Raw genomic sequence first — 22,869 nt, forward strand, 5'->3', positions numbered from 1 at the left:
TCAGAGGGGAAGAGAGATGGGAGTAACTGCATGATGGGTATAGGGTTTCCTCTGAGGAGGATGAAACTGCTTTGGAGCTTGATGGCAGCGGCGACTGCATAACTCTGTGAAGGTACTAAATGTCACTGAACTGTTCACTTTAAAATGGTTAATTTTTTATTATGTGAATTTCATGTCAATAAAAACTAATAAAACAGGAAGATGGCACTGTCCCTGGTCCCTGACTTCAGGGATCTCAGTGTAGCTCAGAGTGGTATGTACATGAACATGTGTGTGCCATAACGCACTAGAGACCTATGCCAGAGCCGTATCCAGGTCACAGCTGCTTACAGGGGATCCATGGCCGGGTGGAGAGAATGTGCCTGGGTAAAAAAAACAGGTGTCAGGAAAAGCCTGAAAAGGGAATGGCAGCTGTTTTTCCTAAATCTTCCTAAATTTTCCTAAATATGATTTTTTTCTTTTTAAACCTTGCGAAAGTAGAAGGACGACTAATTCCACAGAGAAAGCTCAAACATTCATAGCAACCCTAAGTGACTTCTCAAACTCTTGGCTTTCTCTATCAGTCTCTGTCTGCTTGTACGTCTCTAGTCGGATTCAGTCCTTATACGGGAAAGCCAGAGTCCTTAAAGTCACAGCTATGATAATTACTCACAAACACAGAACCTTTGGGGTAAGAGTTGTTTAAAATGGGAAACTAGAGAAAGGGAAATGGGAACCACAGACTTGATCGATTCTATGGGCGATGCAATAAAATGGGCATGCAATGTATAATCAGAGAGAAAGAAGGGAAAAATAAAATAAAATAAAACCAGTTTTGCTCTGAATTTTTTTGACTATGCAGGACAGTCATTTGAAGCCATCTGGCTGCTGATACAACCAAGATGGAGAGACCTAAACACAACTTGGGAGGAACACCAGGAGGTCATCAGAGTCACAGGACAGACAGCAAGGCAGCTAAGAACATTTGGCTGCTCTTCCAGTCGGGAAAGACTTAAACACCACCTGGAAATATTAATAAAAACGATCTCAACTAAGAGCTGACTCAAGCTCAACTTTAGTGTAAACAAAGGGGAAACGGTAAGTTTGAGAAAATATATTTTGATTGAACAGGATTCTATAGTGTTTCCAAAAGTTTTGACACGTATGAAAACTTTCATTTCTAATTCTTAATAATGATGAATGAAAACACAAATATTAATTCTCAATCCAAATGCTACTTCTTCTGAAAGGACTTCCTATCAAAAGGAGAATCACTCAATAATTATAAAAAGTCACCTCTTGCTTTATTTTTATTAGATCACTATCTGATACTTTCGTGTTCACTATCTGTTTGCTCCTGCTTTCCTCTTTCTAGAAGGTCAGCTTGATTTGAGCACAAATGGTATTTCTTGTCCACTGTTTCATCCACAGCATTTGAGAGTGCCAAGTCTTTGAAGGTAACTTTGCTGAACGAATAAACAAATTCAAATTTATTATTACCTGACTTAATTCCACATCCCATCTCCTCCCAATGGTTTATAAAACTTTATAACTGAAAGACATTAATTTTGTATCTAGTCTAGAGGTCATACTCGACTAATTGAGTATAAGTAGGGATGTGAGAGTTTGACCATAAGGAAACCTGAGGGACAAAGAATTGATGCTTTCAAACTGCGGTGCTGGAGAAGACTCTTGAGAGTCCCTTGGACAGCAAGGAGATCCAACCAGTCAACCCTAAAGTAAATCAGTCCTGAGTATTCATTGGAAGGACTGATGCTGAGGCTGAAGCTCCAATACTTTGGCCACTTGATGTGAACAACTGACTCACTGGAAAAGACCCTGATGCTGGGAAAGACTGAAGCCAGGAGGAGAAGGGAATGACAGAGGATGAGATGGTTGGATGGCATCACCGACTCGATGGACATGAGTTTAAGCAAGCTCCAGGAGATGGTGAAGGCCAGGGAAGCCTGGAGTGCTGCAGGACATGGGGTCTCAAAGAGTTGGACACAACTGAGCGACTGAACAACAAAAATATAGGATCATTTAAGAGCATAACACCAGAAACCCTACTGCCTAGATAGGAATTCTCATTCCTTATTTTTTTTCTTCTAGGATATGACCTTGGGTAAGCTACTTAACCTTTCTCTGACTTGGGTTTCCTCATCAGTAAAAATCAAGTTATATCACATGGTTGAAGACTAAGCGTCTAAAATAGTGTCTGGAACCTACTAAGCACTAATAGAAACTCCATAATGGATGGAGACTTCCCTGGTGGCTCAGATGGTAAAGAGTCTGCCTGCAGTGCGGGAGACTTGGGATCATTATCTGCGTGGGGAAAACACCCTGGAAAAGGAAATGGCAACCCACTCTAGTTCTTACCTAAGAATCCTATGGATGGAGGAACCTGGTACGTTACAGTCCATGGGGTTGCAAAGAGTCGGACATGATGAGCGACTTCACTTTCTTTCACTTTCCATAATGGGTGGAAGTCACAGAAGAAAGAGTGGTGGCTTAACAAAATGTGGAATTTTCTGTCCTTAGATGGTTTCAGGAATGAGTTTTCTATACCCAGAGGTATTCAAACAGAGACTTAATGCCCACTCATTGGACATACTGGGAGAAAGATTCATGCAGCAGAAAGCCATTGACAAAGGTAACTCTTAACATCCCCCTTCCTGTTCCTGAAACCTTTAGCTCTTATGGTAATGACTAACACAGTGAACTGAAGCTAAGAAGGAGACAGCACAGCTCCCAAGTGCAAAAGCAAAGAGCATTTTAGGCTCCAGATTTTCATAACAGAGTTGATGTCTTTTCGTATGTGAGGAACTTCCTGCTGACGTCTGACCACCAGTGTCGGTCTTTCCTGACCTCCTCACAAGGAGTGAGGGGTAGATGAACATAGGGACTGGGGTACATGTGTTCTTGGAGATACTAAAAGTTAGACTTACTTAGAAGGCTTACAATAAAGAAAACTAAAAGGAATGTGGAGGGAAGAAATTATAAAGATGCTGAGATCTGCAAATGAGCCAAAAAAAAAAAAAAAAACCCAGACAAAAACACATAGTTCTTAATGGGAAAGGAAGAATTTAAATATATTCACATTTAAAGAAATCCATATCTTACTACAGAGAGAGGGATAGGAAACTGGGAACAAGCCAGCCTCTCCCCAAGAGGCCCGAGGTAGCAAAGAGCAGGCTCGGGGAGTTCTGGGGCCAAAAAGACAACCATCGGAGGGACAGGCTGGGCAGGAAGGGCGATGTGCATGGGGAGTTCATCAAGACGCAACAGCTCATAGCAAGTCTTTTTAAAAGAGGGTGAGACCTGAAATCTAGGTTCAGCATGAACGAACGTTATCAGTGGGTTCTAACTGGTGATAAGGAGAGACATAACCTGGGACACTCGAGTCTGTGAGAAACACAAAATCCGACGTCACCTGCAACACCAGGAAAGACCATTAAATGGCATTCTGAGTTCGTTTTCACATTAGGTGAGTTTTTTTTTTTTTTTTTTTCCCATCTTACACATGTGGTCTCATTTTACTTTATTTATTTTTTGCTTATTGTCACTGAAGCACCATTTATTGAATGGTCCAGTTTAACTGCACTGATCTGACATATCTTTTTATTTTTTAACTAAGAGAAGGATTTTTTTAAATTGAGTTTACAATATTGGTTTGATTTCTGTCATACATCAACATGAATTAACGATAGGTGTACACATGTCCCCCCATCTTGAACCTCCTTCTGATCTCCCGGCCTTTCCCACCCCTCTAGGTTATTAGAGTCTCACGTGAGTTCCGAGTCATACAGCAGATCCCCACTGGCTGTCTGTTTCCGTATGTTAGTGTCTGTGTGTCCATGCTGCTCTCCCCACTCACCTCACCCCCTCCCTCCTCTCCCCCTGTATTAGGTCAAGTTTTATGATACTACATACACTGCAAATTAACGACCTGAGCATGCTGAGTCAGCCGACCTTCAGTCTTTTGTTTCTGTAAACAATAATGGACCTTTTAGTACCAATAAGTAATGGTATGAGCATTCGCAGACATATCATACCTTAATTCTAACCAGTGGCCGATTTGGAGCAGCTTCCCTGTGAGGTATTTTCAAGGGCTGACCAGAATAGCTCTGCACTAAGAACAGTCTGTATGCTCAGGTGAATACCTAAAAATACCCACTTATTCTCCTTTCTAAAGCAGTCAAAGTCATTTTCAACCACCCTACAAAAGACTTTGATGTCAGTGTGTGTTAGCTTCAGCTAAGCTGTTTCAAATCCTATCCACACATTTGGGAAGATTCTTTCAAATTGGTGAGTTAACCAAAAGTTACTTTGAAATTGCTATACCCTGTCCACACTGTTTGCATACAAATATTTAAATTTATTTTAATTAGAGGCTAATTACTTTACAATATTGAATTGGTTTTGCCATGCATCAACATGAATCCGCTACGGGTGTACACGTGTTCCCCATACTGAACCCCCCTCCCACCTCCCTCCCCGTACCATCCCTCTGGGACATCCAAGTGCACCAGCCCCAAGCATCCTGTATCCTGCATCAAGCCTGGACTGGCGATTTGTTTCTTATATGATATTATACATGTTTCAATGCCATTGTCCCAAATCATCCCACCCTGTCCCTCTCCCACAGAGTCCAAAAGACTGTTCTATACATCTGTGTCTCTTTTGCTGTCTCGCATACAGGGTTATCATTACCATCTTTCTAAATTCCATATATATGCGTTAGTATACTGTATTGGTGTTTTTCTTTCTGGCTTACTTCACCTGTATAATAGGCTCCAGTTTCATCCACCTCATTAAAATCCATTCAAATGTATTCTTTTTAATGGCTAAGTGATACTCCATTGTGTATATGTACCACAGCTTTCTTATCCATTCATCTGCTGATGGACATCTAGGTTACTTCCATGTCCTGGCTATTATAAACAGTGCTGTGATGAACATTGGGGTACACGTGTCTCTTTCAGTTCTGGTTTCCTCGGTGTGTATGCCCAGCAGTGGGATTGCTGGGTCATAAGGCAGTTCTATTTCCAGGTTTTTAAGGAATCTCCACACTGTTCTCCATAGTGGCTGTACTAGTTTGCATTCCCACCAACAGTGTAAGAGGGTTCCCTTTTCTCCACACCCTCTCCAGCATTTATTGCTTGTAGACTTTTGGATCGCAGCCATTCTGACTGGCGTGAAATGGTACCTCATTGTGGTTTTGATTTGCATTTCTCTGATAATGAGTGATGTTGAGCATCTTTTCATGTGTTCGTTAGCCATCTGTATGTCCTCTTTAGAGAAATGTCTATTTAGTTCTTTGGCCCATTTTTTGACTGGGTCGTTTATTTTTCTGGAATTGAGCTGTAGGAGTTGCTCGTATATTTTTGAGATTAGTTGTTTGTCAGTTGCTTCATTTGCTATTATTTTCTCCTGTTCTGAAGGCTGTCTTTTCACCTTGCTTATAGTTTCCTTTGTTGTGCAGAAGCTTTTGATTTTAATTAGGTCCCATTTGTTTACTTTTGCTTTTATTTCCAATATTCTAGGAGGTGGATCATAGAGGATCCTGCTGTGACTTATATCAGGGAGTGTTTTGCCTATGTTCTCCTCTAAGAGTTTTATAGTTTCTGGTCTTACGTTTAGATCTTTAATCCATTTTGAGTTTATTTTTGTGTATGGTGTTAGAAAGTGTTCTAGTTTCATTCTTTTACAAGTGGTTGACCAGCACCACTTGTTAAAGAGATGATCTTTTCTCCATTGTATATTTTTGCCTCCTTTGTCAAAGATAAGGTGTCCGTAGGTGCGTGGATTTATCTTTGGGCTTTCTATTTTGTTCCATTGATCTATATTTCTGTCTTTGTGCCAGTACCATACTGTCTTGATGACTGTGGCTTTGTAGTACAGCCTGAAGTCAGGCAGGTTGATTCCTCCAGTTCCATTCTTCTTTCTCAAGATTGCTTTGGCTATTCGAGGATTTTGGTATTTCCATACAAATTGTGAAATTATTTGTTCTAGCTCTGTGAAAAATACCATTGGTAGCTTGATAGGGATTGCATTGAATCTATAGATTGCTTTGGGTAGTATACTCATTTTCACTATATTGATTCTTCCAATCCATGAACACAGTATGTTTCTCCATCTATTTGTGTCCTCTTTGATTTCTTTCACCAGTGTTTTATAGTTTTCTATATATAGGTCTTTAGTTTCTTTAGGTAGATATATTCCTAAGTATTTTATTCTTTTCGTTGCAATGGTGAATCGAATTGTTTCCTTAATTTCTCTATTTTCTCATTATTAGTGTATAGGAATGCAAGGGATTTTTGTGTGTTGGTTTTATATCCTGCAACTTTACTATATTCACTGATTAGCTCTAGTAATTTTCTGGTGGACTCTTTAGGGTTTTCTATGTAGAGGATCATGTCATCTGCAAACTGTGAGAGTTTTATTTCTTCTTTTCCAATTTGGATTCCATTTATTTCTTTTTCTGCTCTGATTGCTGTGGCCAAAACTTCCAAAACTATGCTGAATAGTAGTGGTGAGAGTGGGCACCCTTGTCTTGTTCCTGACTTTAGGGGAAATGCTTTCAATTTTTCACCATTGAGGATAATGTTTGCTGTGGGTTTGTCATATATAGCTTTTATTATGTTGAGGTATATTCCTTCTATTTCTGCTTTCTGGAGAGTTTTTATCATAAATGGATGTTGAATTTTGTCAAAGGCTTTCTATGCATCTATTGAGATAATCATACAGTTTTTATTTTTCAATTTGTTAATGTGGTATATTACATTGATTGATTTGTGGATATTGAAGACTCCTTGCATCCCTGGGATAAAGCCCACTTGGTCATGGTGTATGATCTTTTTAATGTGTTGTTGGATCCTGATTGCTAGAATTTTGTTAAGGATTTTTGCATCTGTGTTCATCAGTGATCAGATCAGATCAGATCAGTCGCTCAGTCATGTCCAACTCTTTGTGACCCCATGAATCGCAGCTCCCCAGGCCTCCCTGTCCATCACCAACTCCCGGAGTTCACCCAGACTCATGTCCATCGAGTCAGTGATGCCATCCAGCCATCTCATCCTCTGTCGTCCCCTTCTTCTCCTGCCCCCAATCCGTCCCAGCATCAGAGTCTTTTCCAATGAGTCAACTCTTCGCATGAGGTGGCCAAAGTACTGGACTTTCAGTTTTAGCATCATTCCTTCCAAAGAAATCTCAGGGCTGATCTCCTTCAGAATGGACTGGTTGGATCTCCTTGCAGTCCAAGGGACTCTCAAGAGTCTTCTCCAACACCACAGTTTAAAAGCATCAATTCTTCGGTGCTCAGCCTTCTTCAAAGTTCAACTCTCACATCCATACATGACCACAGGAAAAACCATAGCCTTGACTAGACGAACTTTTGTTGGCAAAGTAATGTCTTTGCTTTTGAATATGCTATCTAGGTTGGTCATAACTTTCCTTCCAAGGAGTAAGCTTCTTTTAATTTCATGGCTGCAGTCACCATCTGCACTGAGTTTGGAGCCCCCAAAAATAAAGTCTGACACTGTTTCCACTGTTTCTCCATGTATTTCCCATGAAGTGATGGGACCGGATGCCATGATCTTCATTTTCTGAATGTTTCTTTTTTTGTGGCATCTTTGTCAGGTTTTGGTTTTAGAGTGATGGTAGCCTCACAGAATGAGTTTGGAAGTTTACCTTCCTCTGTAATTTTCTGGAAGAGTTTGAGTAGGATAGGTGTTAGCTCTTCTGTAAATTTTTGGTAGAATTCAGCTGTGAAGCTGTCTGGACCTGGGCTTTTGTTTGCTGGAAGATTTCTGATTACAGTTTCAATTTCCATGCTTGTGATTTTTAGTAAGCTCATCTTACGTTCTAAGAACTTCAGGATTTATTTTTATAGATAAGGTCCCACCTTTTTTCAATGGAAATCTGATTTTTTTCTGTGCTATATGTACATAAATTGGCTTGAGTCTTTAGAAATTTATTTTAGAACTAAAAAAGTTTTCAAATTTCACGTATGAATATTGTGTAGTATGCCATATTTACATTCAAGAACTCATCAATTTTATACAGCTTGCCCTTGGGGAGATTAAATTGCAGCAGATGGTAATAAAAGTTAGGACTCTGTTGAAATATGATACATTGACTTATTTTAAGGCTATTGGAAGAGTTAGATTATTTGGGAGACCTTTCTGGTAGTCTCTTGCACCCTAACAAGAGCAAAATATTGGAAGGGGAAGGGTCTGACTCAAGCAATTTTAGTTATCTCCGATTGCAACTGGCTCCTTCTGCCATCACTATTTAATTGATTTCATCAGATCCTCAAGAGAGGGAAAGAAAAAAATGTCTTCATATATAATTTTAAATAATTTCTTTAAAAATCTTGAATTTTCTCATAAGACATAAAACTATCATATAAATGAGCAGGGGAAAAAAAGTTTAAAAACAGTTTCCAACCACAAGTGATTCAAAGTTACAAACGGTAACCATCTAGAGGGTATTTTTCATTGTCAAATAAACCAGTGAAGCTTACTGGCCTAAACTGCATGGAAGCCAGGGAAGGTAAAATCCTGCAACACACAGGAGAGACAGTCACAAACAAGAACTGTCTCCACCTAACATGTCAACAAGGTAAGAAGCACAGAAACAAGTGAGGAGCAGAAAACTACTTTTCTCTTTCCATTCATGATAAAACAAGTATACAAAAAATGGTAATGATTTATAATATCTGAAAGCCATAATTTAAATAGCAGATCTAATTAGTACAGATCATATCCACATTCTGAAAACAGAGAAAATAATCTTTCCCAGCATCCGTCAAATGGGCACAAAATTTGACAATGTATTACACCAAAAATAAAACATCAATAAATTTCACTAAATAGAATAGTATAGAAAATATTCTTTTCTCATGATGTAATAAATCTGTCAATTACTAACAAAATTAGAAAAAGGTAAACTGTATCATCTGAAAATTTTAAACCTCTCATAATTTGGGGGTCCAAAAAAGTAATATCTAGAAAACAACTATATGGAAAAAAACTCCATGGCATAGTTAAAGCAGTGCCCAAAGAAAAATTCTTAACAGCTTATTTAATAAACAGAAAGGAATAAAAAATAAAATAAGCACTCAAGATAGGGTGTTAAAGGAAATAAAAACTATAGGAGACAGAAAAGGGAATGTAGATAAGTGTAAGTTAATTAGAAGAAAAGAAAAAAGAGTAGAGGATTGATAAATAAATCTAAAGGCTTAAACTGTTAGCTAACCAAGTCAAGGGGGATGACCAAGTCAAGGGGAATAAGGAGGCTGACACAATCAAAATAAGAAACAGTAAGAGGTATACTACACTGATATAGAAGATTAAAAAGAAACAAACAGATTTCTTGCTGAACTCTATACAAATAAATTTCAAAACTTGGATGAAAGACGTAATTTTATAGAACATATGGTATGCCAAACTGGCTCCAGGAAAAAAAGATTTAGACCAATTATCATGCAAATAAAGGAAATAAATGGTTATTCCCAAAACTGGACACACACACACACACAAGGCCTAGACAATTTCACAGTATAATTTGCCAGAACTTTAAAATAATACATAATTCGAATATCATTTAGACTCTTCTAGAGCACAAGGGGAAAAAGACAAAGGTGATTTCCAAGTTCTTTGTACAAAGCAATAGTAACGTTGATACCAAAATCTGGCAGCCTACACCAAAGAGAAAATTATAGTGCAAACTCACTTAGGGATAGCTGTGTGGAAATTTGAAACCAAACAGTGACAAACAGAACCCAGTAGAGAATAAAACAATATGCATAGCCAGATGGAATTCATTTCAGGAATGTAAAGAATTAAAAAAACTTAGGAATACATCTGTCAACATCAAATTCCTCAAAGCCTTTGACTGTGTGGATAACAACAAACTGTGGAAAATTCTTCAAGAGATGGGAATACCAGACCACCTGACCTGACTCCTGAGAAATGTGTATACAGCTCAAGAAGCAACAATTAGAACCAGACATGGAACAACAGACTGGTTCGAAATTGGGAAAGGAGTACGTCAAGGCTGTATACTGTCACTCTACTTATTTAACTTATATGCAGAGTACATCAGGCAAAATGCCAGGCTGGATGAAGCACAAACTGGAATCAAGATTTCCAGGAGAAATATCAAAAACCTCAGATACGTAGATGACACCACCCTTATGGCAGAAAGCAAAGAAAACCTAAGAGCTTCTTGATCAAAGTGAAAGGAAAGTGAAAAAGTTGGCTTAAAACTCAACATCTAAAAAACTAAGATCATGGCATCCAGTCCCATCATTTCATGGCAAATAGATGGAGAAACAATGGAAACAGTGACTGACTTTATTTTCTTGGGCTCCAAAATCACTGCAGATGGTGACTGCAGTCATGACATTAAAAGATGCTTGCTCCTTGGAAGAAAAGCTATGACCAACCTAGACAGCATATTAAAAAGCAGAGACATTGCTTTGCTGACAAAGGTCCATCTAGTCAAAGCTATGGTTTTTCCAGTGGTCATGTATGGATTCCAGAGTTGGACTATAAAGAAACTGAGTGCCAAAGAACTGATGCTTTGAAACTGTGGTGTTGGAGAAGACTCTTCGGAGTCCCTTGGACTGCAAGGAGATCCAACTACTCAATCCTAAAGGAAATTAGTCCTGAATATTCATTGGAAGGATTAACGCTGAAGCTGAAACTCCAACACACTGGCCACATGGTGTGAAGACCTGACTCCTTGGGAAAGACCCTGATGCTGGGAAAGACTGAGGGCAGGAGGAAAAGGGGACGACAGAGGATGAGATGGCTGGATGGCATCACCGACTTGATGGACGTGAGTTTGAGCAAGCTCTGGGAGCCAGTGATGGACAGGCAAGCCTGGCTTCCCGTCCTGCAGTGGGGACGCAGTGGGGTCGCAAAGAGTCGGGTATGACTGAGCAACTCAACTGAGGGCACTCAGTTCATGAATGATTTCCCTCTCCATGTTAATCCCATCACTCCAGCGACAGTCATCCTATGTCATTCAGCCTTCCATGTACTTAATGTTATTTCCTATCTCTTGACCTCTCCTAATTTTGTATCTCTGTTTGAAATGTCATGAGTTCCAACTTCTTCCCGTTTCTCAATATTCTATTCACTCATCAAAACCGCAATTTAAGGGACTTCCCTGGTGGTCCAGTGGCTAAGACTCTGCACTCCCAATGCAGGGGGCTGGTGCAGCCAAATAAACAAAATAAATTTCAAAAAACTTGCATCTAAATGTTAACCTATAAGAAAAGCTTCCTTGATTCTCCCACAATCAGAAACCTCTCTTCTTATGCTGACCACTGAAGAGCTCCATTTCTCTCTCTGTCCCTTCCTTCTTCCGTCCTTCTCTCACGGCACATGTATTTAACCCTGTAGAGTAGGTATCAGTACCTGTAAGACATGACTTCTCCTATCAGACTGGAAACTTTTTGAGGGTAAGGGCCCTGTCTTGAGCTTTCCAGGTGGCGCAGTGGTAAAGAATCCACCTACCAATGCAGGAGACACAAGAGACGCAGATTCAATCCCTGTATGGGGAAAATCTCCTGAAAGAGGAAATAGCAACAGGTTCCAGTATTGTTACCTGGAAAATTCCATGGACGGAGGAGCCTGGTGGGCTACAGTCCATGGGGTCGCAAAGAGTCAGACACGACTGAGCGACAGAAACAGACACTCCACGCCATGTCTACAGGATATACCATGTCTTAGATGCTGCTGTCTGCCAATCTTCCCAAGTACCAATCCTTCCATACTTGCGTGTTTTGGAGCACAGACACACAGAAATCAAGACCTTAAAGGCAAAAAGCGAGCTGCAGACTTGTGAGCAATGCTGTCCTTAAAATGTTACTGCATATGCACAGAAGGAAAAGTTAGCATCTTGCAGTAGCCATGCAAGCCCCACTCTCACCCCACACCCGCAATCAGGGCAGCATGACACAGGCTCAAGCTCCTGACCAGGAAACCCTAATCACAATACCTTCCACCAGCCAGTAAGCTGACAGCAACGACTAACTGCAGAAGCCCAAAAATGGCTAGAAGCATTGACTCAAGGCACGGGAGGGGAGTGGGGGAATGAGTGAAGAAGTCAGGATGGAACAGTTGGTTTCATTAGAGTGTCGATATGGAAGCAGGTACTTCTCACGCCCACCTTAGCACACCTGTTAGGCACAGTCATCCTCTTCACATTTTCACGCAGCTCCAGATATTAACCTGTGCTCTCAAATTTCACTGGAAATGTGTAAGCTTGTGAGACAGTCATAATGTCGAGTTTCAAAATGTGTGCGCAATTTGTTATGCATGGTGGGGTCAGCAGTCCTACCAGAATGACACTGGGAGCTCTGCCGAGAGCAGAATATTAAACAGAGTGGAGATGACGTGGTATAATATGAGACATCGACACTGGGTCAGGAAGGACCAAAAGGCTACGTTCCAACAACTGCTGATACACTTTCTGAGAACTGGACTTTCAACCTAAACCTATTATGTTGTTTCCAGGTGCTATTTCAAAAGCAATGAAAACGTTCTGGCTCGTTCTGGATATAGGAGTTACAGTTTAAGACCATATCAAATGCAGAAGTTGACATACCTAGCACTTTCCTAGTAGGGAAGTGGAGTGATGACTTCTCTTTTTTGGCCTGCCCCTCCTGTTGATCCATCCCTTCCACAGAATGTGCCCTTCTGAGATATTCGAGATGCCCTCTCTTGGTATTCCTCCTACTTCTCTCAGGCTCCCTCATCTTTTCCCACCTTCCCTTATATTTCAGGGGTCCCCAGCCTCTGTATTCAGTCCTCATCTCATGTCACACCGCACATTCTGCCATTTCCGAGCTCACTACTGTTCACTGTCTCAACCCCAAACTAAAATTGAAGTCTTATGTCATGAACAAGGAGAAGGAAATGGCAACCCATTCCGGTATTCTTGTCTGGGAAATCCCATTCACAGAGGCGCCTGGTGGGCTGTGGTCCATGGGGTCGCAAAGAGTTAGACATGACTTAGTGATTAAATCGGAGAAGGAAATGGCAACCCACTCCAGTATTCTTGCCTGGATAATCCCAGGGACGGAGGAGCCTGGTGGGCTGCCGTCTATGGGGTCGCACAGAGTCGAACACGACTGAAGCGCCTTAGCAGCAGCAGCAATAGTCATGAACAACATCTCTATCTCACACAGCAAATTCCCAATAGCTATCTACCTTACATATGGCAATGTATATATCTCTATGCCAGCCTCTCCATTCCCACCTTCTCCTTCCCCCCGCCGTGTTCACAAGCCTGTTCTGTCTGCGACTCCACTGCTCCCCTGTAAACAGGTTCATCAGTACCGTATTTCTAGATTCCATATGTGTGCGTTAATATACAGTATTTGGCTTTCTTTTTCTGGCTTACTTCATATCCTCCAATAAAAAAAAATTTTTACATGTCTTTCTCAGATAAGAATCTTGTACCCAATGGTCCCCAATATGTTGCCAGCTGCACGTGCATAAACTGAACTCACCTTGTCCAACCCAACCAAGAGAGTCTAAATGATGGCCCCCCAAAGATGTCCATGTCCTTATCCCCAGAATCTCTGAATATGGTACTTCACATGGCAAAAGGAATTTCATAGAGGTGATTTGGTTACACACACTGTGGTTATCTGGCTGGGCTCAATATAGTCACAAAAGTGCCAAGGAGAATGAGGCAGGAGAATCAGCGTTACAGTAATTGAATGTGGGAATGACCTGACTGCCCAGGTGGTCCCGGTGGTTAAGAGTCTGCGCTTCCAACGCAAGGGCCGTGGGTTCAATCCCTGGTCAGGGAACTAAGACCCCACGTGACACATGGCATGACAAAAGCCAAAAAAGTAAAATGGCAGCCGTGAAACAAAGAATGGAAACAGCTTCTAGAAGTTGGAAGAAGCACGGAAGGGTCCTTCCTTAGAGTGTCTGAAGAGAGTACAGCCATGCTGACATCTTGATGTTAGCCCAGTGAAACCCATTCAGACTTCTGATCTCCAGAATTATAACAATTTTACCCTGCTGCAAACCATTAATTTTGTGGTAATTTACTACAGCAGCCATTGAAATTCAGAGTCCATGGCACCATCCTGAAGCATCCTCAGATTCATTAATCGCTCTAGATTATCACTCTCCCATATGCCTTGCCAGGAACTACTGACTCTGCCTCATCAATTCGTCATGTTCCCTTCCAACATCTGTTCATATGTCCACGGCTACTCTCAGAGACAGATCTACATCCCAGAATGCTTACTGGTCTCCCTGAACCTGCTTAGAACACTCCCTCCCCCAACCCCAATCTGGGCAAGGTCAGTCTTCAAACTTTCCCCAGGGGATCTCCACAAGGCACAAATCTGATCAAGGTGCAAACCAAATGCCTCACTACTGACAACAGACTGATAATATGTTTCTTTTACCTGAAATAGCATTTTCATAGATTGACACCCACCCAATTTTAATCTCTGTCCTCTGTCTATAAACTCGGTGCTCCACACTGCATTCCCATCGTATTTGGTACTTCCGCTCTATTCTGTCTCTTCACTACTTGTCTGTGGCCAGTTTCTACATAGAGTTCAATTCCAAACTGCCTGTGTGTTGGCAAGCTCTTGACTGTGACCTCCTTGAAGGCTGGAACCTCGGTCCATCTCCTTCTCAGTGCTAGCCCAGCCCTCGTGCTGAACAAGGAGACGGGACAAGCCTTTCCTTCTCGTGACCTCTGGCCTATGCCTGCCCTACCTTAGGGCAATCTGGCTCATATTTGGCTTCGGAATTACCTTGAGAATTAACTCTGTAAGACACCATGCCCTCATACCCCTGTATTCTCAAACAGCAGGTGCTAGATTTGAGAAGTGATCCAACAACAACCCACCCTGGGATCAGGGCCACTTCTTCTAGGGTGAAGAACTCCACCTTAAAAGACAGATTTAGGACAAGAGACCCCTGTCAGTCTGAGTTCTGCTGCAGACGAGACTCATTCAGAGCTCTTCTTGCACCACCTACTCTCTTTCCCTCCTTGGTCATAAAGAATTCCACTTTCTTCCCATTTGCAGCGTGGATAAATTTTTTTTGTACTTTCAAATAATCTCCATTCCTTTTCTCTGGCCCATATCCAATTTCTGAATATTGTGTGCAAAATACAGAAATGAAAATGAAACTCTAATATGGGCTTTATCAATGTTTAACACAGTGAGTGAAGTATTTCATGATTCTGGTGGATTATGTTCTGGTTAACTCAACCCATATCGTGTATGTCTGCCTTTTTGCTAACAGTCCTATATTGCGGACTCATATCCCTGAGTGACAGGGTGAGAATGACTTTTTATATGCAGAATACGTATGTGCCAATCCCACTCTATATGATGGCTAGGATAATTTACCAGTATTTTCCTTTTCTAGAATAAGAAAAAAGAAAAACTCACACATTAGCTAAGAACTGTCTGATGCGCTGACAGTATAGTTCACCTTGATTTGATGTTCCTCTCGATGATTGCAACCATCAGGTTCAAATCGGAGCCTCACAAAGTTCTCTAGCAGTCCTCTTCACTTTTAAATATATGTTACATATTTGTGTGGGTAACAATTCAACTCCAAGTAAAAAATAAATGCACTTATTTTTTAACTACCAGTTGATACAAACTTCAATCTAGATTAAGTAAATTGCTGTTAATTTAAGTAAGTTCATTTCAGAAGCCCTAAAACACCAGAATGATGATTTAGACAGACCATGTGAAGACAGTCCTAGGAGTTATCCTCTGATTTCATTCATCTCTGTGTATTTTTGTTTGTTTGTTTAAATCTACAATGAGAAAGACAGTGTTGAGAGCAGAAAACTCTAAAAAAAAATTTTTTTTTCTGATAAAGCAATGGAAACAAAGACCCACATTATGTTTCTGAACTGAAATGAAAGAAAATAAACAAAAAATGTTATTTCTAATTCAATTCTGGGGAAAAAATCTCAATCTAGATTAAGTAAATTTCTGTTAATTTAAGTTCATTATACTTTCTCACACTGACCTGAAAAAATTGAAGCATGAATATTAGAAAGAAATGTTTTGACATACAATAAACATAGATTTAATATTATATCATTGAAACAAGATGTATAAGTGAGTGAATTTGGAGAGGAAAGGTATGGATCACGGACTTAGCTCATTCATGCACCATCAAACCAAAAAAGTCACATTTTGCCTCTAGATCTCTATTTCTTTTTTTAAGTAAAAATAATCAGTAATCAAACTAACACTTATTCCTTGTCTTAAGGCCATAGGACTGGAAAAAGTCAGATTCAAAGCCTCAATGCCCTCAAATATTAGCATTACACAAAGCAGAATATAAAACAGTCACGTTCCAAATAGCTAAAGAAATAAAAAAGAGAACAATTTTAATACACAAAAATATAAGACTATCAAAAAACAGACTTAGATGATAAAACAGATGTTTGGAAAATAAAAAGAAATTTTTTGAAACTGAAATTGAACGTTACACATATTAGAACACACCTGAGGGTCTTGCCAGGTGGCTCAGTGGTAAAGAAGCCGCCTGCCAGTGGCGGAGACAGGGGTTCAGTCCCTGGGCCGGGACCATCCCACACGCCTTGGAGCAACTAAGCCCAAGCGTCATAACTATGGAGCCGGGGCTCAAGAGCCTGGAAGCTAAAACTACCGAAGCCTGTGTGCCCACAGCAAGAGAAGCCACCGCAGTGAGAAGCCCGCCCACTGCAACTGGAGAGTAGCCCCGGCTCAGGGCAACTAGAGAAAAAGCCCACGTAGCAACGAAGACCCAGCACGGCCAAAAGTTAATAAATAATTAAGAAAAAAAAACCTCAGTGAACCAGAAGACAGACCAAGACATATAAACCAGATTATCACATAAAGTGACAAAGAAAATGGAAAATGTGGGAAAGTGGCTATGAGACAAAGACAATAGAAATGACAAGAAATGTATTATAATTGAAGTTGTCTTTATCAAAAGACACTGTAAAGAAAGTGAAGAGCTAATCCACAAACGTGGTGAAAGTGATACCAACAAAGGATGTTATACAGAATATAGGAGAAGACGAAAGCATGAATGCTCAATACAGTTATGAATGGAAACTCAAATATCCAGAGAAATTTACCATTTAACACCCAAGATTTGGAAAAATTAAAAAAAAAAAACTTGTAGTTCCAAATGTTAACAAGAACTCAGAACACTGAGAACCGGTAGAATATTAAATCTGCCCAACCACTTCAGAAAGTAATTTAGCATCTTATCTGGAGATGCACACCCCTTGACTAATCACTTCAATGATTAAATATATTCCCCAAAGAAACACACGCACCCATGAAACAGGGACCCGAGAAAGCTCAAAGGTCTTGACAGCATGGTTTGTAATAGTGGGAAAAAATCTAACTATAAGCAACTCGAATCATGCCCATCAACAGATCATTAAAAACTTCTGGAAGAGTCATAGAATATTTCGGAGCAGTGAAAATTAATGAAGTATAGCTACACTGATCAACACAATAAATCTCAGAAAACCATGCTGAGTTTTAAAAATAAAAAAGGCAAAACAGTCTCACTCTACATAAACTTCAAAAGCATATAAAAGAATACATTGTCTACAAATACACTGCTGCCGCTGTTCAGTTGCTAGGTCATTTCCAACTCTTCACGACCCCATGGACTGTGGCCCGCCAGATTTCTCTGTTTATGGGATTTCCCAGGCAAGATTACTGGAGTGGGTTGCCATTTCCTTCTTCACGGAATCTTCCAGGATCAAGGATCAAACCCGTGTCTCCTGCATTGGCAGGCGGATTCTTTGCCACTGAGCCACCAGGGAAGCCCCTACAGATATATACATGTGTAGTAAAACCCTAAGACAGAGCATGATCACTGAAGCAAAGTGGTTTGCTGGGAGACAGAGGAGAGAGGATAAAATCAGAGAGGAGACAGGAGCCATCTGCTTTATTCCTAAGGTCTATTTCTTAAGCTGTGTGACACACACAGCTGCTGTTTTACTAGTCCTTACAATATATTAACATGTTAAGTATTTTTCACTGTATGTATAAAATATTCCAATACAATTCTAAAAAGAGCACCGAGGAAAGGAAACAATGAACCTGAGTAGGACTGAGGGCTCGGCCAGGTACGTCTTTGATTCTCTCCCACCTGTGTCGTTTCTCAGACTTAAAGGTACACCTTGCAGGTTCCACCCACAAATCCGGCCGAAGGATAATCAAGGTTTGGGCTAATAAAAGTTTGAGCTAATACTTTCCAAGGAACCTTTCAAGTCAAAAGACCAGCTTTGGCTTTGAAGTCCTCCTGGTAACCCCCACGTCTGCAGGCGTCACCTTCTCCTGGTAGAAAACCCCCCCACCACTGCCCAGTAGCTCGTCAACGGAGGTGACCAGGGCCACCTGTAGGCCACTTCAAAAAGCTTCCTGGAGTCTCTTCTAGACTAATTACTCCTAATTATCACCATGCTCTGTATGTATTTTCACAGTATATGGCTGGCAAGTTTTTAATCATTCATCTTACAGGGGGAAAAAATCATTTGAACACCTTTTGGACTAGAGATGAAGGTGAAAGGAATCCAAGAAAATGTACCAGGACAACATCTTGTAATTAGATATCTATTTAAACGCAAGTGACTTTCAGATTTCAGACTTTTGTGGCTGTGTGTCTGCTCCCCGGTGTTTCCTAAAACATTCAGTCCTTATAAAGATAACTTAGTACAATTGTCGTGATTTAAAATCTTGAGGGTCTGAGACAGGGAAAGATGGGTGACTAAATAACTTGTGGGAACATTCATGTGGTTTCATTCACAGGTGATTAAAAATACTATCGCTGTTTTAATAAAAACACACACAAAATGAAAAACAAAATCCTAGAAAGAAACAGTAAGTGCAAGGCGATTTGACTTACTCTGATCTACTCTTGTAAGTGATAGAACATTAATATATCTACTAGTATGTGATTTAAGTTAATTCCTCAAAATTAGTTTGGTTGGATTTTAAAATTTTTTCAACAGTATGCAATGCTATTGGTATATATTCTTTTATGCTGAAAACACAATCTTAATGAAATATATTATAGAAGAAAGAAAAAAAGGGAGGGAGAAAAGAAGGAAAGAAGAAAGGAATCAAACTTTTGCTAAAGAGAGCCTACATGATTCAACTAACCCACTTTAAGGTATGCTGATGTTTGCCCGATTAATATCCTTCTCTGCAGATAAAAGGTCCCCAAACAGCTAATGTTTATCATGTAAAGTCAAAGTGTTAGTCATGTCCCACTCTGCAACCCCAAGGACTATACTTGCCAGACTCCTCTGTCCATGGAATTCTCCAGGCAAGAATACAGAGTGGGTAACCATTCCCTTCTCTAGGGATCTTCCCAACCCAGGGAACAAACCCGGGTCTCCTGTACTACAGGCAGGCAGATTCTTTAACACTAAGCCATCATACACTCTCCTAAAGTCAAATTTGGATCTGATACAGTCGGTGCTAAATACTCGAGCACTCTGAAAAATCAACCTCTAGCACGTTGCTGAAGGCAATGGCACCCCACTCCAGTACTCTTGCCTGGAAAACCCCATGGATGGAGGAGCCTGGTAGCCTATAGTCCATGGCGTCGCTAAGAGTCGGACACGACTAAGCGACTTCACTTTCACTTTTCACTTGCATGCACCGGAGAAGGAACTGGCAACCCCCTCCAGTGTTCTTGCCTGGAGAACCCCAGGGACAGAGAAGCCCAGTGGGCTGCTGTCTATGGGGTCGCATAGAGTCGGACTCGAGTGAAGTGACTTAGCAGCAGCAGCACGTCGCTAGTAAGTATTCCTTGGCTGCAAAACTATACAATTTCAGAAATTCTTAAAATTCCACTTGATATTCCAGCATCATTGATGTTCTCAAAAATATTAGTACCTCTCATAATAATTATTCAGTAACAATATTTGGTTAGTGTTTCCAATATTAACAGAATAAATGCCAATGAATTCCCATCACTGCTAGTACACTCTGTTTAAAATTTTTGCTAACAATGGTTTTAGAGGAGAGCTGCGGTCTAGGGTCTGGTCCAGATTGCTGCCTGGAGTGACTTTCCCATCTACTTAACTTCCTGCAGGGTTGGGTGGATCGACTGTTTGGCAGACAACCAAGGGATTCCACTGTTTTGCCCAGAATGCATCTTCAGGTCCACATAGTTCCAGGGAAAACAACCAAAATAAAGAAACAAGCCCACAGCCTTACCAATCGATGGATAAGAAATATAACTGTCTGGGGATGGGGTGAGCGGAGGGAGTCTGGGAGACCCTTACAGGACAGCCCTTCCAGGGCTGCAACTTCCCCAACTGCCTTCCGTTAGTTACCCTGCCTGTAATGAAACCTTGAAGATAAATAAATACACCAGAAACGTCTCTTTCCTCTCAGCAGATGTACTCTTTTAGTTGAGGCAATCACAAGCCAGCCAGATTTCAGGAGAGGGGTTAGAGTCCCTAAAATTAAAAAGGCAGCCCTTCAAAACCTTTAAAGCTTATCTGGAAGGTGAAGTCAACTGAGCGGAGCTACAGAGAGAGTTTCCTGCTTAGCAGGAGTCTGGCAGGGTAGGGGGGTGTTTGAGGGGGGGAAGCCTCATCCTTGAGGATCCATTTGGATTTGTATGAATAATTCTACTGCTGTCCCCCTACCCCTAGCCCAGAACACACTAGCACCTCTTTCCAAACAATTCATCAGCCTTTCTCCAGGGGAAGATCTGGACTATTTAAAACTCAGTTCACAGTGAGGATGCTCAGTAAACATGAGTTATTTGAACTACGTCTCTTCTCCGAGTGTCAAAACATATGGTTGGTTTTGCACAGAAGCTGAGCGATGGAGTCTGGAGGCACACCAAAACTACACGTTCAGGCAATTGCATCCATCCGAGTTTTTGGACTAGGGTCCCATCCTCTTACCACCAAGTTCTAGCGTGCTCTCTGCAAGGTTTTCTCTTACAGAGCCCCATCAACACAATCCCATTTGCTCTTGGGTGGGTGAAAGTGTGCAGAATTGCAAGGAAAGAAGGCAGAAGGGATTCCCAAGATGTGCAGATAATCTGCCCCTTAAAATGTTTCTCCTCCCTTGGCAACCTGGGAAGTGGTCCCTGGGGGTGAGTACAATCCCTGGAAGAGATGATTTTGATCGTGAGCAAGTATGAATGGCTGGGATGAAAATAGCAACTGACTTGGGTCTACAAACAGAGGTCAAGGACATCTTTCCATGGGCACTGTCACTAGCGCCTGTCTGGTGTAACGGTGGAATAAACATTAGTCTGTACACACACACACACACACACACAATTCCTCAAAACAGCATCTTCATATGAGGAGAGCTATATTTGTACAAAACAATATGTTTGAAGATTACGGACAATGTAACAACAATTCCCGCGTTATTCTCTTGTTTAGGACTTCAGTTCAAAAGGCTAATTAGTATTTTGTTTCAGCTGGAGGGAGAGGGGGCTCAGGCTGACAGGGGACCTGCAGATCTAACTGCTGGTGGACAGACTAGGCAGTGAGGACATGCCAGGCATTGCGGGGCCTTTCATGCATCATCTCACTGAACTCTCCCTGCAACCCTGGCAGGCAAGCAGGAGTTATTACCCTGATCTTACAAAAGTGAAGAAACAGAGCTTGAGTGAATGTGCATAACTTTTTGCAGCCCCCAAAGCTAATTGTTGGTGGAGCCAACATTCCAACAGACCCAGGCCTGACTCCAAATTCCGCCCTTGAGGCTACACCACTGTTTCCTGGGAGCTGGGGCTTGTGGAGGCCGTGGAGGTGACCTGCTCCAGTGTCCCTTCAAGAGAGCCCACGGAAGGGACTCTCCCGGTGATCTGGGGGCTAAGACTCCGCACTCCCAATGCAGGCGGCCCAAGGGCCTAGTCAGGGAACTAGATCCCACATGCCGCAACTAAGACTGAGGATCCTGCATGCCACAATAGGACCCAGAACAGCCAAATAAACAAACAAACATTTTACAAAGAGAACACGAGCCTGCTGCAGGGAGCCTGGCCAACAGATAGGTGCTGGACCTTTCCATCCATGGTGGCTTTCCTGCGAGACCACAATTCCAGAAGACTTTTCTCTGCCCGTGTCTGAGCACAGTGAGGTAGAATAACTGGCCCATTCAGGCCAGACCTGGGGCTCCTCTAAAGCTGTGCCACCCAGTTTGGTAGGCACTAGCAGCACGTGATAACTGAGCACCTCAAATGTGGGCAGTGTGACTAAGGAGATAAACACTTAACTTCCTTTTAATTGATTTAAATCTAAGTAGCTCCAAGAGGCTACTGGCTACCAGACTGGATGGTACAGATACAGGACATTTCTGCTACTGCAGAAAGTTGTACTAAACTGCATTGCCCTTAAAAGACAAGCCTTCTCAGGTGACAGTGGTAAAGAATCCAGCTCCCAATGTAGGAGATGCCGGTCGGGAAGATCCCCTGGAGAAGCAAATGGCAGCCCACTCCAGTACTCTTGTCTGGGAAATCCCTTAGAAAGAGACGAGGCTGGCAAGCTACAGTCCATGGGGTTGCAGAGAAGAGAATCAGACATAACTTAGCGACTGAACAACAGCAACGGGAAAGACAACTTCTGCCTGAAGAGACCATCAGACTGCAATGTGCACATATCAAGAAGCAGCAGTGAGAAAGCCTGACCTGAGAGGCGCCTGCCCTTCAGACAGTCATCTCAGGAGACCCTGCAGACGCAGGGAAGGCTGTGGGAGGTGAAGCAAGGTGGGTGGCCCGCAGGAAGGGGGCAGGCACGGAGCGCACGTGACTCAGAGCCACGCTGCCTCTTTGGGGCTGGCAGCAGGGCTGCGGAGAAGAAAGGGCGTCTCAGGGA

The 22,869-nt window shown here is 41.7% G+C and overlaps 2 protein-coding genes across 12 annotated transcripts in view; both read right to left on the reverse strand.

Annotated features, from left to right (window-relative positions):
- The window catches only part of ENOX1 (ecto-NOX disulfide-thiol exchanger 1), a 513,658-nt gene that overhangs the window by 455,694 nt on the left and 35,095 nt on the right, over positions 1–22,869 (reverse strand). The gene's annotated exons all lie outside the window — the stretch shown is intronic.
- LOC147361390 (uncharacterized) overlaps positions 134–22,869 on the reverse strand; it is a 235,163-nt gene continuing 212,427 nt past the window's right edge. For 3 of the 5 annotated variants that reach the window (XR_015137825.1, XM_086328869.1, XM_086328866.1), the window contains one exon: positions 134–362. The gene's annotated coding sequence lies outside the window, so the exon portion shown is untranslated. The remainder of the gene's footprint in view (positions 363–22,869) is intronic. The other 2 variants (XR_015137823.1, XR_015137824.1) reach the window with 1 other exon arrangement.

The sequence above is a fragment of the Bos grunniens genome, chromosome 12 (assembly GCF_055505025.1).
Source record: "Bos grunniens cultivar Pamir isolate PY7600 chromosome 12, Bosgru_T2T1.0, whole genome shotgun sequence".
In the NCBI taxonomy this organism is placed as follows: Eukaryota; Metazoa; Chordata; class Mammalia; order Artiodactyla; family Bovidae; genus Bos; species Bos grunniens.